The sequence below is a fragment of the Phodopus roborovskii genome, unplaced genomic scaffold, assembly GCF_943737965.1.
Source record: "Phodopus roborovskii unplaced genomic scaffold, PHOROB, whole genome shotgun sequence".
NCBI lineage: Eukaryota > Metazoa > Chordata > Mammalia > Rodentia > Cricetidae > Phodopus > Phodopus roborovskii.
In genome coordinates, this window is record NW_026126442.1 from 1,744,953 (window position 1) to 1,759,957 (window position 15,005).

Below are 15,005 nucleotides of genomic sequence, written 5' to 3' on the forward strand. Positions count from 1 at the left end.
TCTGAAAGTGAATCGTCCTCAGAGAGCGTGTTTGATTTTTTTGGGGGGTAGGGGGTGGTCACGAGGCTGGGCTGTAACCTAGGGGGAAGAGCCTAGAGTTCGAGGATGGGGGAGGGGGTTTAGTGGGAACCGGACATCACCAATCCACTGAGCAGATTTCGCTACAATCGGAAACGTGGCTGTGGATTCCCGGGCGCCCCCCACACCAAGTGATCTGCTCAGTCCCCCGTGCCACCTCCTCCCTGCAGCCTGTGGGTCCCGGTCCCTACTCCGCGGTTTGATTTTTGGAGCTTTAGACTCTCGTCAGTCTCTGGGCCTCTGCTCCCGCTTCCCGCCCTTCCGCCTCGCGGGTTCAGGGAGGCAGCGCTGGGGAGGAGCGGCCTGCCTGAGCCGGGAGATCAAAAGCCCTTTCGGAATTGACAGTTCACCCTGGGCTGGGGCGGGAGTTGTAGGCTTTTCTTTTCTTCCTATTTAGGGGTTTTGTTTTGTTGTTTGTTTCCTGTGAGTTTCCATTATCTATGAATCTTTTGTTTTTTTGTTTTTTTGTTTTTTTTTTTTTTTTTTTTTTTTTTTTTTTTTTTTTGCGTTTTACTTGTTTTTCTTCTCCCCTTTGTGGAACTGATTTTTTCAGGTTTAGCTCTAGGGTGGGTATTGTCGTCTTGCCTGCTTTGATTTTTCTGTGGGTTTTGTACTTTGCCCTTGTAGACCGTCTCTTTGCCAGGTTTTTCCTCTGAACAGTGCTTTGATATGCTATGTATCTGTACGTGTCTTGTGTGTGCTGTATTGATAAATGTGTTTATTTTGTTTTATTCGATTTCAATTCTTTTTAATGAGCTGTGCTTTTGGATGAGGGTTTGGGGCTTGTTTTCCTGTGTTGGCTTTACTTGTATATTTGTGAGATGATTTGACGCTTAGGGTGTATTTTTTTATTTTGTGGGGGTTGTGGGACTAAAGGAGGGCACACCGACCACTATTTCGTTCCTGCCTATATTTAGCTGGGAACCAGGATTAGGTCAAACACCACGGAATGGCGGGTTTGCCAGACTTCAAAAATAACAGACCCGGGGCCAGACGCGATGTTGCACTCTATGCGCCTTGGACCAGTGTGGAACAAACGTGCATTCCCGAGGGAGCGCCCCGTTGCAGCCACAACCTCGCGGTTGTGGTGCTGGTATCGAAATTCAGAATTCCCTTTCTCGGTACTCCGGCCTAGCCACGGTTTCTTTGCCCACTCGGCCAGCTGTGGCTTGGTGTCATCTTGCGTGCTTTCAACTCCCTCAAACGCCCTGCCAGCAGCGTTGAACATAGAGCATAGAGGCAGTTCCCCGCTGCGGAGCAGGTGACAAACTAAACCACTTCGGAGGATACGGAATTGATGCTGCGGCCCTAGAGCAAGGGCCTGGAAGCGGGGAGTCTAAACGCAGAAAGGTGTCGGGATCCCTGAATGTCTCCCACTTCCTCGCCTAAAACTCCGTGTTCAGCTTTCGGCTCGGAGTGCCCGCCTTGTTTACAACCGTAGGTCGGTGTATCCACAATTGAACACATGCATACACACACACAGTCAGCGGGCTCCGCAGCAGCGGCCTGCAAGAAGGAACCAGCGCCGGCATCGCCTGGAGGGGAAACCAAATCGTAGTAACCGGAAATGTCCTAAGAACAGAATATGGCTTTTTTTTCCTAGCCATGTTGCCGCAACAACATACTAACCTCAACATATGTTGTGTTTTTTAATGCTACATCAAGCAGTGAGATGGAGGCGGGGCGGGGGGTTGGCGGCACTTAGAGGCAGGGAGTCACGCTAGCTAGGCTGGCTAGGAAAGGCGAGGAGAATCTATAGAGAAAGACAGAATGGCCAAGGCGAGGCTGGGGAAAGGCAGATTGGAGGCCCTGCAAAGGGGCTGGTGCCGAGGCTCCCAGGACCCAGCGTGCTCAGGCAGTGTGTAGGAAAGAGAAATCAGAAACCGAGAGCAGAGGGTGACAGGAAAAGAAAAGAGCCGAAGAAGGGGTCCGCCGAGGAGCGCCGTGAGCTTTCCCCCAGCCAGGAGACTAGAATCAAGGGAGGGGGAGGCCGACAAGGCATGGGGCCAAGTTCGAGCTCTTCCACTCGGCCCAGAAATACTACCCAGGAGCAGAGACTGAGATTCGGTTCTGGCCCGGCTATCTCTCTCCGCAGATCTTGGGGTGCTAGCGAGGGTTTGGATCATTCTTGGCTGCCGCTGGGCTTCCTGGGCAAGCCCTGAAGGCAGTCGCCCGAACCCACTCTAGCCCTAGGTCTTCCCTCTAGAGGTGGCGAGGACGGTGGGTGGGAGCAGCTGTCCAGGCAGGAGGCTAGGGAGAGGCCCCGCCCTAAAGTCAGGACCCCAGGTCTGTGAGGTCCTGTGGCCTAAGCAGGACTTGCAAGAGTCCGAGTCCGCGCAACGCGCACGTGGTGCTGCACCTTCAGCGGGTGGTGCTGGGGAAAGCCCAGCCCCGCCCTGCGCGGTATGTTAGGCCCAGACTGTGGCCACAGGGAAAGTGAACACGGAGTCAAGAACAGCCAGGGCCATTGCCTTAAGCTTGGAGCTTGCTTAGGGACTGTGGCCTCCACCTTCACATCTTGGGGCGCAAGGTGCAGAAAGGATACAAGGTTGGCCACTTGCCGCGGCTGGTTTTAAAAAATACCCATTTCTGCTGCTGTTAAGTTTCTCTGCTTTTAGGGGGTTCGAGCTCTGGAGCTCTGGCTGCTGGTTCGCTGAGGTACCATGTGCCAGCCACTCGCCTTCTGGAAATACTCCTCCCTTAGCACGTAATACATGATGGGATTGTGTGCTCCGGGGAACTGATGCTCATGGTGGGCTATTGCAATTGTTTTTCTTTACTGCTCTTCTTGTTTTAGTTAAAAAGATTATTGAGAGAAGCCTCAAAGAGTACAGACCGGGGTTGTTTGGATGGGTTCATTTAAACTCAAATCCAATAGTTCAGTTTCACGACTGGTTTTCAGTGCACAGGAACACATGGCAGACGTCAAATGCATATGCACAGAGACCAGATTTGATGGAACTCTTAGAGAATTCTAAGATTAAATCTACTCTCCTAGAATTGCACTTGCAATATATGAATATGGGAAAACCATCAACTGTATTCAAAATTTGCCAGCACGTCCCAGCAATTCATATAACCTAGGAATCCACAGCCAGGCATTGAAAGGTTTGCAGGAATTCTGTTTGAAAACAACTGTGAATCAGTTGGTTTATTCGTGTTTTTTCTTTGAAAAGTAGCAATACCAGAACTGTCAGTGATAAATCATATTTTTCTAAAGAAGCTTGAGTTTTTATTTCTGTATTTGTAAATGAGCCTTTTGCTCTTTCTACTCGTTTTCCTTCTTCATGTTGCATGTGAGCTTTAAATATTCATACACCAGCCCAGACTTACATTTATTCAATGTGTTTTAAACTAATAAAAAATTAATGTGAGGCAATTTGATTCCAGGAAGTATTGAAATATGAAGGTACCCACTTCACAGGCAGTTTGGAGAGAAGCAAAAACACCAGGCTAAGCCATTCTTTTGCTTTTTAACACCGATAGTAACGCTAAATGGGAGTGAAGCTCACCCCAAGTAGGCCCCTTAAAGTTCTCTCTTACTTCGTTCTCTGTTTCTCTGGATAACTTGAACGATGGCAGGGGACCACAGCAGGATGGAGTGTATACCTGAAGCCTGAAGTGGGAATCTGCAATGTTTCAGGGCGGGCTGTGGACTGTGTTTTTGTCTTCTTGTGGGGAGATACCTATCTTGTGGGGGTGGTGGGAACATGCCTGGTAAAGTGTGGGCTTGAAGATGTGTCTGAAATAAAACTGCTCTAAAAGTCTTTCAGATTTTCAGTGGATACCTGCTTTTGGCAACATGACCAGAAATGTGCTGGTAGCAGCTTCCAGAACTCAGCCTAGAGTAAGGTGGAAACCAGAAGTGAAGCTGGGGTCCCAAGGTCTGTCGGATGAACCCTGAACTCAGTACCACTATCACAGAGCCACTTTCAAAATGCTCAACTTTGCTTTGTAGTGGAGGCCAGGGGCTACACTGCCCTGCATTATTCAAACCTAAAACAATTATCTGAAAGAAAGAAAACTAAAGATCTTGCCAAATAAATTTTCAGTCAGCTGAAAGCCATTTGGAATATAAGGTTACTTTGAGGAGCGTATAAACCTGGAAGAAGTAAAAAAAGACATCTATTTGAGAAGTCATGATGTGGTACCCTCTTTATGAACACTCAGGAGTCTGCCTATCACACAAAGGAAACTCTAGCAGCCCACCAGACTAAAGAAGCCAAGATGGGACACTAAAAAGACAAGATTCAAGGACAAAAATTCCTTCTAACATAATCACACCAAGTTGTTTATGCTAAAACTCTGCCATAATTTCCACTCAAACGAGTTTTAGAACAGGTGCTGGCAATTTTCCGGGGTGGGGGGTGGATCAAGCAACACGCATTCAGTTTTTATATTAACAATATACATTCCTATCTACTATATAAACATATTTCCATATGCATACATGTTTATATTTAGCTCTACACTGATGGGTTTAAGACAGGGTGGATTTTTCTTTTAATGTTCAAATTCTTATACAAAAAGAATAGGAGAGGGAAACATTTCGGTAAACTTAAAGGGAAGTGGGTTTTTCTTAGTTTGGTATCTCATTTCACATGGCATTTGAACACAGATTCATGAACCCCATGAAGTGACAAAAGAGAATTAGGCAAGGATGAAAACCTGCCCGTTGCGCCTGCCTGCAAGGCGTGGCTTCAGAGCACTCCTCTGGACACACGTTCCTGGTGGTGGGGAGTTTGCTGCTCCTAAACCAAGCCCAACCTTTTGTCTTTTGACCTCTGGTGCATGAAATTAGGTAGCAAAAGAAAATTCGAAGAAAAGGACACAAAAACATGGAAAAACAGCCCTCTCTGACAATAGTCATTGTATCAGATCATAGCTGAGCTTGTTTATGAGGCAGTGGGTCTTCCTGGCCACTGGGGTTCCTGTTCTCCTTTGTGGGTGATTTGCATTTGTGGGGGGAGGGATTAAGCACTCTCTTTTTAAATTAAGCTTGGAGCTAGGTTTTGTCCTGGCTGCTTTCACCAAAGACTGTTTAGGGAGCTAGCCTTTGGTCCACCTACCTCGTAGCCCCCCTGTGCTGGCTGGGTACCTGCTCTGCACCAGCCAGGGCAGCTTCCAAGATCCAGAGAAAACTCTGCTCCTAAAGCTTTTCTGGCCACCCAGAACTATACAGGATTCCTGGTTGACATGGGGAGGGAGGGCAGCGTTTGCTTGCCTGCCAGTTTTAAAGGACTACATATTCCAAAATGTACTCTTTCCCCCTAAGCCAGGCAGGCAGCCTGTGGTACTAGAGATCCTTGCTCTTTCAACTTAATGGGTTTCACCAGGGTGGAGAGCAGAACCTTTGCTGAGAGGGCTGCAGGTAGCCTCAGCATAGCACCCTCTGCTCCTCATGGGCTATGTGGAAGGAAGGGCAAGGACGAGCATCATCGGAGACTCAAGCCCTGTCCAGAAGGGAGATGGCCATAACACAGACCAAGGAGTGTAAGATTAGGTGTATACAAGAAGGGGTGCTGAAATAAAACAGGAAGGTGGGCAAGTCAGACAGGAAGGGCATGATGGAGAAGATCTCCTTAGACCATGAACTACTGTCTAAGTTGAAGAGTTTGTAGGACTTCACTAGATGCACTGGCTGGTTTTGTGTGTCAACTTGACATAAGCTAGAGTCATCAGAGAGGAAGGAATCTTAGTAGAGGAAATGCCTCCATGAGATTGAGCTGTAAGGCATTTTCCCAATTAGTGATCAATGGGGAGGACCCAGCTCATTGCAGGTGGTACCATCCCTGGGCTGGTGGTAACAGGTTCTATAAGAAAGCAAGGGAGCAAGCCAATAAGCAACAACCCCATCCTTACCCCGTGGCCTCTGCATCAGTTTCTGCTTCCAGGATCCAGCTCCATTTGAGATCCTGTCCTGAGTTTCTTCAAAGATGAACAACAATGCTGAAATATAAGCCAAACAAACCCTTTTCTCCCCAACTTCTCTTTTGGTCATGGTGTTTTGTTGCCAGCAATAGAAACCCTAAGTAATCAGGACACAGATGACATAATTAACATCCTATTTTGCATATATGATAGCAGTCAATATCACATTAGTGAGGGGCCCTCTATTGTGTATATGTAAACACACACCACTGTCACTGCCACCACCAACACCGCTACCTCCCCTAGAAATTGAGGAAAGAATCGCACACTATGGGAAAACAGGCTCAAATAGGTGAGTCATGAGTATCCTGCCTCATCCTCCACCCTCCAATGGGCATTCTCTTCAGGGAGAAGTTAGAACAGGGCAGATTTTCTGTAAATGGTTTGATGTGAACTGTTCCCCCACAGGCTCATGTGTTTGAACCCCCCATCTCCAGATGGTGGTGCTGTTTTGGGAGGTTCTGTAACCTTTCAGAGGTGGGGTCTATCTGGAGGGAAGAAGGCACTAGCCTAGGGGCCCTGAGAATCATAGCTTCCTCAAAGATATGAAGAGTGAAGAGACCCAGCTCTACTGTGCCACAGCCATGAACTACATCATGTCTTCTATGCCACGATGATTTATACACCATTAACCGCCCCAAATCTTTCCTCCCTTGTTTATGTCAGATATCTGGTCATAACAATGAAAAAAAAAAAAAAGAAACAACAAAAAACAAGACATCCTCCCAGAAGCTATAATCACTAGTTTATCAATTAGTGGCCTGCTAATTAAGCAATAATTGATAAATAATTCATTAACAGCAACAGAATTGGGATAGTGAGCCATGTTAAACTGAACCATCTGCCTCTAGGTTGGCTTCTCTGCTCCATCCGAATAAACAGATGTTCAGACTACAATTGAATATTTCCAGGGACAGTAAGCTCTCTAGCCCTTTGCATTGCTGGATACCTGATCAGACATCCTTTTCTCAAGAACAAGCTGGCTTCCATATACCTTCTGTCCATGTGTTCTGCCTTTAGAGATTCACTAAGGTTCTTTTGGCAGCATCTACTCAATTAGTATGAGGGAAGTTCCAAAATCTCCCCTATGCTATTGGATGAATAACCTCAAAACAATCATGGGGCCTTGACATATCGGCTGGAAAGAGCACACTCAGGAGGCAAGTGGTAGCCAGGATTCTGGGGCCATGAGCCTGAACTGCAGGGAAACCCTGTGCCTGTGTCCTCCTGAAATACACACTCCTATACAAATGTGTCTTAAAAGGGACATTGTTGGGCTGGGTGTGGCTCAGTGGCAGAGCATGGGCAAGGCCTCCGGAGAGATGCTGCTGCAGCACAGGGGAAACTGTGGGTTTGCCCTATCTATGATGAGATAGTCCTTTGAGCACTAACTCCAGCCCCTCTCATTCAACCCTGAGGAGACAAAATTGTCACTTTACACAGTACTGACATTAGTTTTTGTTTACTTTTGTTCTTTTTGGTTCATTTTTAAAGTTTTCGGTTTTTTTAACCCCCTCCCCTCGCCCCTTTCTGCTGTCACTGTGCAGCCCAGTCTTCCCTTGAAGTCATGATCCTCCTGCCTTGGACTTCCAATGGTGAGGACTACAGAGATGCAGCATTGCCTGTGGGTTTTCTTCCTTTCTCATTTAGCTGGTATTTCCTGAACATTCAGTGGATGCCTCACCCTTATTATCACAAACTGTCACCATATGCTCAGCAGGTTTACTAATGATGGGTTCACAGATGAGACCTCACCTGAGGTTCAGACACAGCCTGGTTCTATCCCTGCCCACTACATCACACTGACTTTTGATTTGTTCTTTGAAACCAGATGTCACTTGGCTCAGTCCTGTTGGAGACAGAACCCGGGGCATCGCTAGGCAAACACTCAGCCCTGAGCTGCAACCCTTCTCTTCCAGTCCACACTAGTTTTTCAAAGAACAAAGATCCATCTAGTTTCTCTGTGCCTTCCTGCAAAGTCCTTAAGGAATCCCGAGAGTAGACTGAGGCTCAGCTGGCTCAAATTAGATGCTCATGTCACAGCACAGGCATTGTTGGGTCCCTTCATTCTGACTGGACCATTTTCACCACAGCCTCTGACAGGTTAAGAAACATAACAGAAATAGCGACCCAGTCCCTGCCAATAGAAAGAACAGAGGGTGAGACCTGACTGAGGACAACCTTAAGCCAAAGGAGAGAAAGGGCATATTCCTTCTCTTTATGTGTCTGAAATAATGAACTAATCCTGGATTTTAAAATCTCCTGTTTATATTTTAATTTATTCTTGGGAGGGTAGGAGGGTCTAGAGGAAATGCAGTCTGCGGGTCTTATTTTAGGATTCCCGATGGTAAGCCATCTAATCCTTTTCTCCAGTGAGGGATTTATGAGGCTACAACAGAATATACCTATCTGTTGCATACAGTGCATTTTGTCAGATTTTCATTTAGTTTATAAAATTTGAACAATGAAGGAAATTAAAGGATTGAAAATTATCCAAAACCCTGCCATCCTAACAAATGAACTGTTCTGTGTGGCTCCCTCATCTTCTTTTAGTAGCAGGTGGGATTTACAGAGGTGATTTATTAGTGTACATCATTTTATCACTATAATGTTGCATGCTCTTCATAATTATCATTTAAAAATAAATGTTTTAGAAATAATTTTAATAGCTGCTTAATAATACCCTTTTAAGGAGCTCTGCCATCCTCTTGAACTGCATATTTAGAAGGACTCCAATTTTTCACTTTCACAGATAATCCCAAGTGTGTGTCTTCATACAGATCACTTTCTTCTATTTTTGTCATTTCCTTAATATCCCCAGATCTAGATTTTCTGGGTCAAAGGGCCTGAGTTCCTGTATGAAAATGAATGTGTATATGTATGTATGTATTGTATACATACATGTGTATGTATGTATATATATATGTATATATACATATATATACATATGGGAAAATCATTCTGTGAAAGTCTTTTTATTAATGTATTTTGCCTCTAGTGATGGGCAGTTACCATGGTTTATACTGTGCCCTTGCAACAGCATAGAAAAATCTATTAACAAATTAAATAAAACTTGATAAGCAACCATTTTAATTCTTTTAAATAGCTTGACAAAACTGCTGTGGACTCTGGCTTCTCTTAGCTCTGTTTCTGTCATATGTGTCTACTCTAAGAACTTGGGAGTGTGTGAGAGTAATTATTATACCCAATTTACAGCTGAGAAAACTGAGTCTTAACTCAGAGTTTGCTCAAGGCTGTCAGCAAACAAGGGGAAGTGCTGAGACTCTGACAGAGACCAAGGATGCTTTGGTTTCTTATAACCTGCTGGGAGATTCTCTGCAGTGTCAGTGCTAGTGATTAAACCCAGGGCCTTGTACAGGTGAAGCATGTGCTCTGTCGATGAGCTATGGCCCCAGGTCCTCTCAATCCTATCATCTCTGGATTTTTAGAAAAGCAGGAAAAATACATCTTCACCCTGTGCACTGTGGGAAGCCACAGCCCCAAGATGGCCCCTGGCTGGATGCCAGGTAGTCCGAGCTTAGCGAGCTTAGCTGTAAACAAGCCTTATTTGGAAGTGCTCAATGGATCTGGTGCCCTTCTTCCTTCTGTGGCCTATCCAGGATCGCCAGGTGGCGTGAGCTGATTGGGCAATGAGTGCACATTTAAGGGCTTGCTGGGGCTGGGGGAGGCAGAAGGTTATGTACAAAGTTCCTGAATAAACTGCTTGAAGAAGAGTCGTGGTCGGGTTTCCTTGCTGTCTGAGGTAGATGGGACAGTGCACCATGGGTGTCTTTGCTCCTCTCTACAATGCATCCTTTGGAAGAGACCTTTGATACATCATTGCAAGACCTGACTTTCAGGCCAAAAGGATGAAAGGGGTCCCTTCATGACACTGTCTTATTTTGCATATAGGACTCCTGAGGCCCAGAGAAGGGGCGCTTCATCACAGAGCTGAGAGCAGAATTGAGATCCACCTTCAGGTTGGAAATGTTCCTTAGAGCCTAGAGAGGATTACTGACATGTTATGTTAGTAAATGGATGTTGTTTTGGTTTTTTTGTTTTGTTTTTAAAGAATATTGAAGTAAAAAACCACTTGAGAAACACTGGAGGGCCAGAGAGATGGCTAAGTAAGTAAAGGCCCTTGCCACTATGGAGGATGAATACTGGAATTTGATCCCCATATCCATGTTGTGGCTGTGGGGTGCTACATGCCTATAATCCCAGCCCTGGAAGTGTGAAGGCATCAGAAGTTCAAAGTCATCCTTGCTTTCATATTAAGTTTGATGCTAGCCTGAGCTATGTGAGACTTTGTCTTAAAACAAAAACAAGCAAACAAGTAACCAAGAGTTTTATTTACTAAAAGAATTTCCAAAGTTCCATATCCTAAATGACTTTTTCTCCTTTTACTTATTGTATTTGTGTCTGGTTGTTTTGAGGAATAATTCTCACTTCCTAGGTTTTGTTTTTAAATTTAGCATTTGTTCTATTTCTTCCTTTTAAAAGATATTATTGAGTAACTCATATAGGTCAAATTCAAAAGGTGCAGCAGGAATCTTAAAGACAATCTATTCTTCTAAATGCTTTTGTTTGTTTATTTGAGATAGGGTTTCTTTGTGTAGCCCTGGCTGTCCTGGAATTCCATCTGTAGACCAGACTGGCCTTGAACTCACTAAGATCTGCCTGCCTCTGCCTCCTGAGTGCTGGGATTAAAGGCATGGACCACCACCCAGCAAGACAAGCTATTCTTACCAACATCTGCCTCTCAATCACCCAGCATTCCTCCATGGTTATCCTTGTAGTTAATGTTGCCTGTATGCTATGTGTGAGTAAAGTTGGTGTGTGTGTGTGTGTGTGTGTGTGTGTGTGTGTGTGCCTGACAATATATCTATGTATGAACAAAGGCATTCTGTATATATATATATATTCCTGACAATATGTCGTAGCGATTACTCAACCATAATACCGAAAGAAGTATCTCTTTTGTTTGTTTGCTTATGTACTCTTTTGAGATAAGTTCTTGCTGTATACCTTAGATTGACCTGTGAAACTCAAGATCGTCTGGCCTCAGCTTCCCAAGTGCCAGGATTGCAGGTGTGTGATGCCACACACAACATTGCAGTATGGTAATCAATATGCCTTGACTCACCAAATAGAAATAGTCTCCATGTTAGAGAACACATGGGCCCTTGGAAGAGTGTGAGTATTCATTATAACTAAAAGCAGGCAGAAGACAGGCAGCAATGGCTCAGCAGCAAAAAGCTCTTGTTACTCTTGCAGAGGGCTTGTACTAGGTTCCTAGCACCCACATAAGGCAGTTCACAACCTCCTATAACTCTAGCACCAGGAGATCTGACACCTCTAGCCTCTGAAGGCACTGGCAGTCGCATAAACAAATCCACACACATACATCTAATTAAAAATAACACAAAGAAGCTGGGCGGTGGTGGCACATGCCTTTAATCCCAGCCCTTGGGAGACAGAGGCAGGTGGACCTCTGAGTTCAAGGCAGTCTGGTCTACAACGCTATACAGAGAAACCCTAACTAAATAAATAAATAATAAAATGAAATAAAAAAAGAGTATAAGTGGCTGGGTAGGGTGGGCACATCACATGTGGTGGCCAAGCAGAGGAAAGAGATCATTCTCAGCCACGCTCGGGTAGAAACTGGGACCTGAAGAGGTGTTTGCTATAGGGAAGTCTCTGGTTGACCCATGGCGACAAGCAGTTCTTCAGCGCACTGACGGTTGTTTTAAAACAAAGGACGCTAGCCCGTAGCAGCATGTGTAGCTCTGGCCAACACCAACATTTGATGCTGAGCACAAAGTCCAAGTCTTATTAGCTATATCTGCTGCCCATATATTGGCACTGATCATAAAGTGGGAGTCAGACGTGTGTATCAGATATCATTTGGAACAATGAATGTATTTTCCTAATCTTTCTAACACCAAACTCATCTAACACCAAGCTCATCTCCAGTTGCATGCATACTAATTAATTTGTTTTCCATATAGTAATAAGATTAACAACCTTGCATTTACACGGGGTACTGAGTCATATTTAAATAAAACAAGTTCTAATGAGAAAAATTGGATTCGGCAGCAAATCATGTCCCACCCGGCAATGCAGGTTTATGTGTGTTTGTCTGTCTTTGCTACATGTATTTTTTTTGTCAGGAGCTCACTGTAAACACGATGATTTCTTTCATGTTGGGTTATTCTGGGTAAATTTATTTAATGAACAACAAAAGCATTGTAAACATTGCGCAAATCTGAGTGCCTCACAGTGTGGCTGGGAATCTTTTAAGCCGCTTCAAAAATATGAAACACGATCACCACAAAACAATATGGGGGTGGGGGAGGACACACGCTAGTAATATGTTATAAGGGCTCTTAGCCATGCAGCCTGGCTTAGTTCTACCTAGAGTAACTGAAGAGTTTAGAGTTTGTATAGCCTTTTTCCAACCCCTAATCCAGGACTCAGTTTCTTCCTCCATCCAGGGAAGGGTTGTGTAGGACTGTGAACACCCCTTCTGCTGGAGCATTAGCTAGAGGTGGACGCAGACAGCAGACGACATAAGAATTCATCCCCACAGGCAGCTCTCCTAAATCGCAGTCATTTTAGGCCCACAAACACTAACCTCTGGGTCTCAGATCCTTTAATTAAAAAAAAAAATCTTTATCATTGTAATTACGACTGCACATTTTGAGACAGAGTTTTGATACATAACCCAGGCTGGCCTTGAACTTTCTATCCATAGCCTCATCTTCCTATCACAGACATGAGCCACTATACTTAACTTTTTTTTTTCTTCTGTCCTTTTTCTGTTTTTGAGACAGAGTCCCATTGGATAGCCCAGACTGGCTAAAGATCTTACTGCCTCTGCCTCAAAAGTAACTGGACTACAAGCATGTTCCATCATGGCAAGCCCTGTAATCTGCTTGCTTTTTTTTTTTTTTTTCTTCTTTTTGAGACAGGATCTCCTATATCCCAAGCTGCCCTGAACTTCTGATCTTGCCCCTAATTTGTGATCAGTAGGCAGCAGGAGACTGTGTGCCACACTGGGCATAGAATGAGCACATGAGACCTCAAAGCCCACCCCCAATGACAGGCTTCCTCCAACAAGGCCACATCTACTCTAACAAGGCCACACTTCCTAATAGTGCCACTCCCTGTGAGCCTATGGGCCCCTCCTGGCCAACAGGGCATGAGCATATATATGTACACACACATAGAGACATATCAAAATAAATCCTATTTTTAAATGTGATTCTAAACATTTATCTTGGAGCATACCATTCCAAACAACTAGACAAAGAAGAGAGTTGTTTATGCAGGTAGGAGTCTGATCTCTAGGCTACCTGAAGATGTGGAAAGTTACTTTACTCTGGCTTTAGGACATTGAATATCACAAGACTACCCTAATATAATACTCTGGAATCTAAATTTGGTCAGTTTTGGACCTGTCCAGATTTGTAGAAAATACTTTTTAGCTGATTTTGGAGAACAGAGCCTGGTCGCAAAGGTCGGCTGTGTTCCTCATCAGTTACTTCTCCATTCTTCCCGAGGCCCAGGACATCTCTTCTGCTTTTCATTCTCAGGGTGGGCCCACGGGCTCCAGATCCTTCCCAGTTACTGTCTTCAGAACTCCAGTGTCAGGATCACATAGAAGCATTCTGTGTCTGACTTCTTTCACACATTTTATTTCTAGAGAAGGTATTGCCAGTGCTGGCATTTGGTTATTCATTTAACTATATACATACCAGTATTTGTTTCTCAGAATGTGTCATCCATCACAACAAAAGAAGAAAAAAATGGAGGCAGTCCCAAACTGTTTTTGCCTTTAAGATGACTGAGGAAAACGATTGCTTTGGTGTGCCCCATCACCCACCACACCCCCTGCCCCCAGTGAGCTTTAGGTGAACAGTAGCTCTGCTGACCCTCCATACAGTGTACAGGCTGTGCTTCTGCTGGCAAATAACCTTGGCTTCCCATGCTTCAGTTTCTACATCACTAAAATGATAGCATAGTTTGCAGCATAGCTCAGGGTGGGGCAGGGTACAACCATAAATAAAGTATGGAAGTTCAGCTTGCCAGACCTCTGCTTGGGTCTGAATCTGTACCTATGACCAGGTAACAGTGTGGAAAATGAACATTACAGGCCCCGGGTTGATAAACTAGAGGAAAAGTGAGGGGAAATCTTTTTCCATTAGGAGACCAGTTCAGCCATACTTCAGTATTACCTGCCTTGTGCACAGCTCTGTGGGGAGTCTGGGTTTAATGAAGTAGGATAAACCACACACACACATTAGTTAGCCTTAGCACAGGCAGGATTAACTTTACACTCCATTTGCAAGAGCAAAGCTGCTCTCCTTGAGTTTGTTATAAGGGGATTTAGAATCAGAGTGATAGAGCTGGAAGAGAGCCCCTAAGACATCATCATAATCCTCCCTGGTTGTTTTACAGAGGGTCAAACTCAAGTCCAGAGAGCAGAAGGGGCGTGTCCAAGGTCACCTACTGAACCAGTGGGAGAGCTCAACTTGGCATCTTCTGATTGCCAGGCTTGTGTCCTAGCCATGGATGACATTACAGTTGCCTGGCAAAGAAGGTAGAATAACATTTTCCTCCACGCCCCTTTGTATCCACACCTTCCACATTTGGGTTTTGAAGGCATATGGACAAGCTTTTTACTTAACCAACTGAGTCATGCTCTCTTGAATTAATGTAGTTTTGTGATTGCTGCTGCTTTTATCCAAATTGCTCTTCCTCAAGGGCTCATCTCTCCCAGAAGTCTTCTTTAAATCATGCCTGTCCAATCCCAACAGCCTGTGAGCCCCTCTAGCATAGGGACCACTACTTACTTATCGCCACTGACTAGCAGAGGCTCTGCCACATGGAAGAGACAGAGTGCTTCGAGTAAGCCCCCCAGGAACCACCATGGGGACACTCTTTATTTTCCCCCAACATAATATTTTATTAATTATTTGGGAACTTTATAC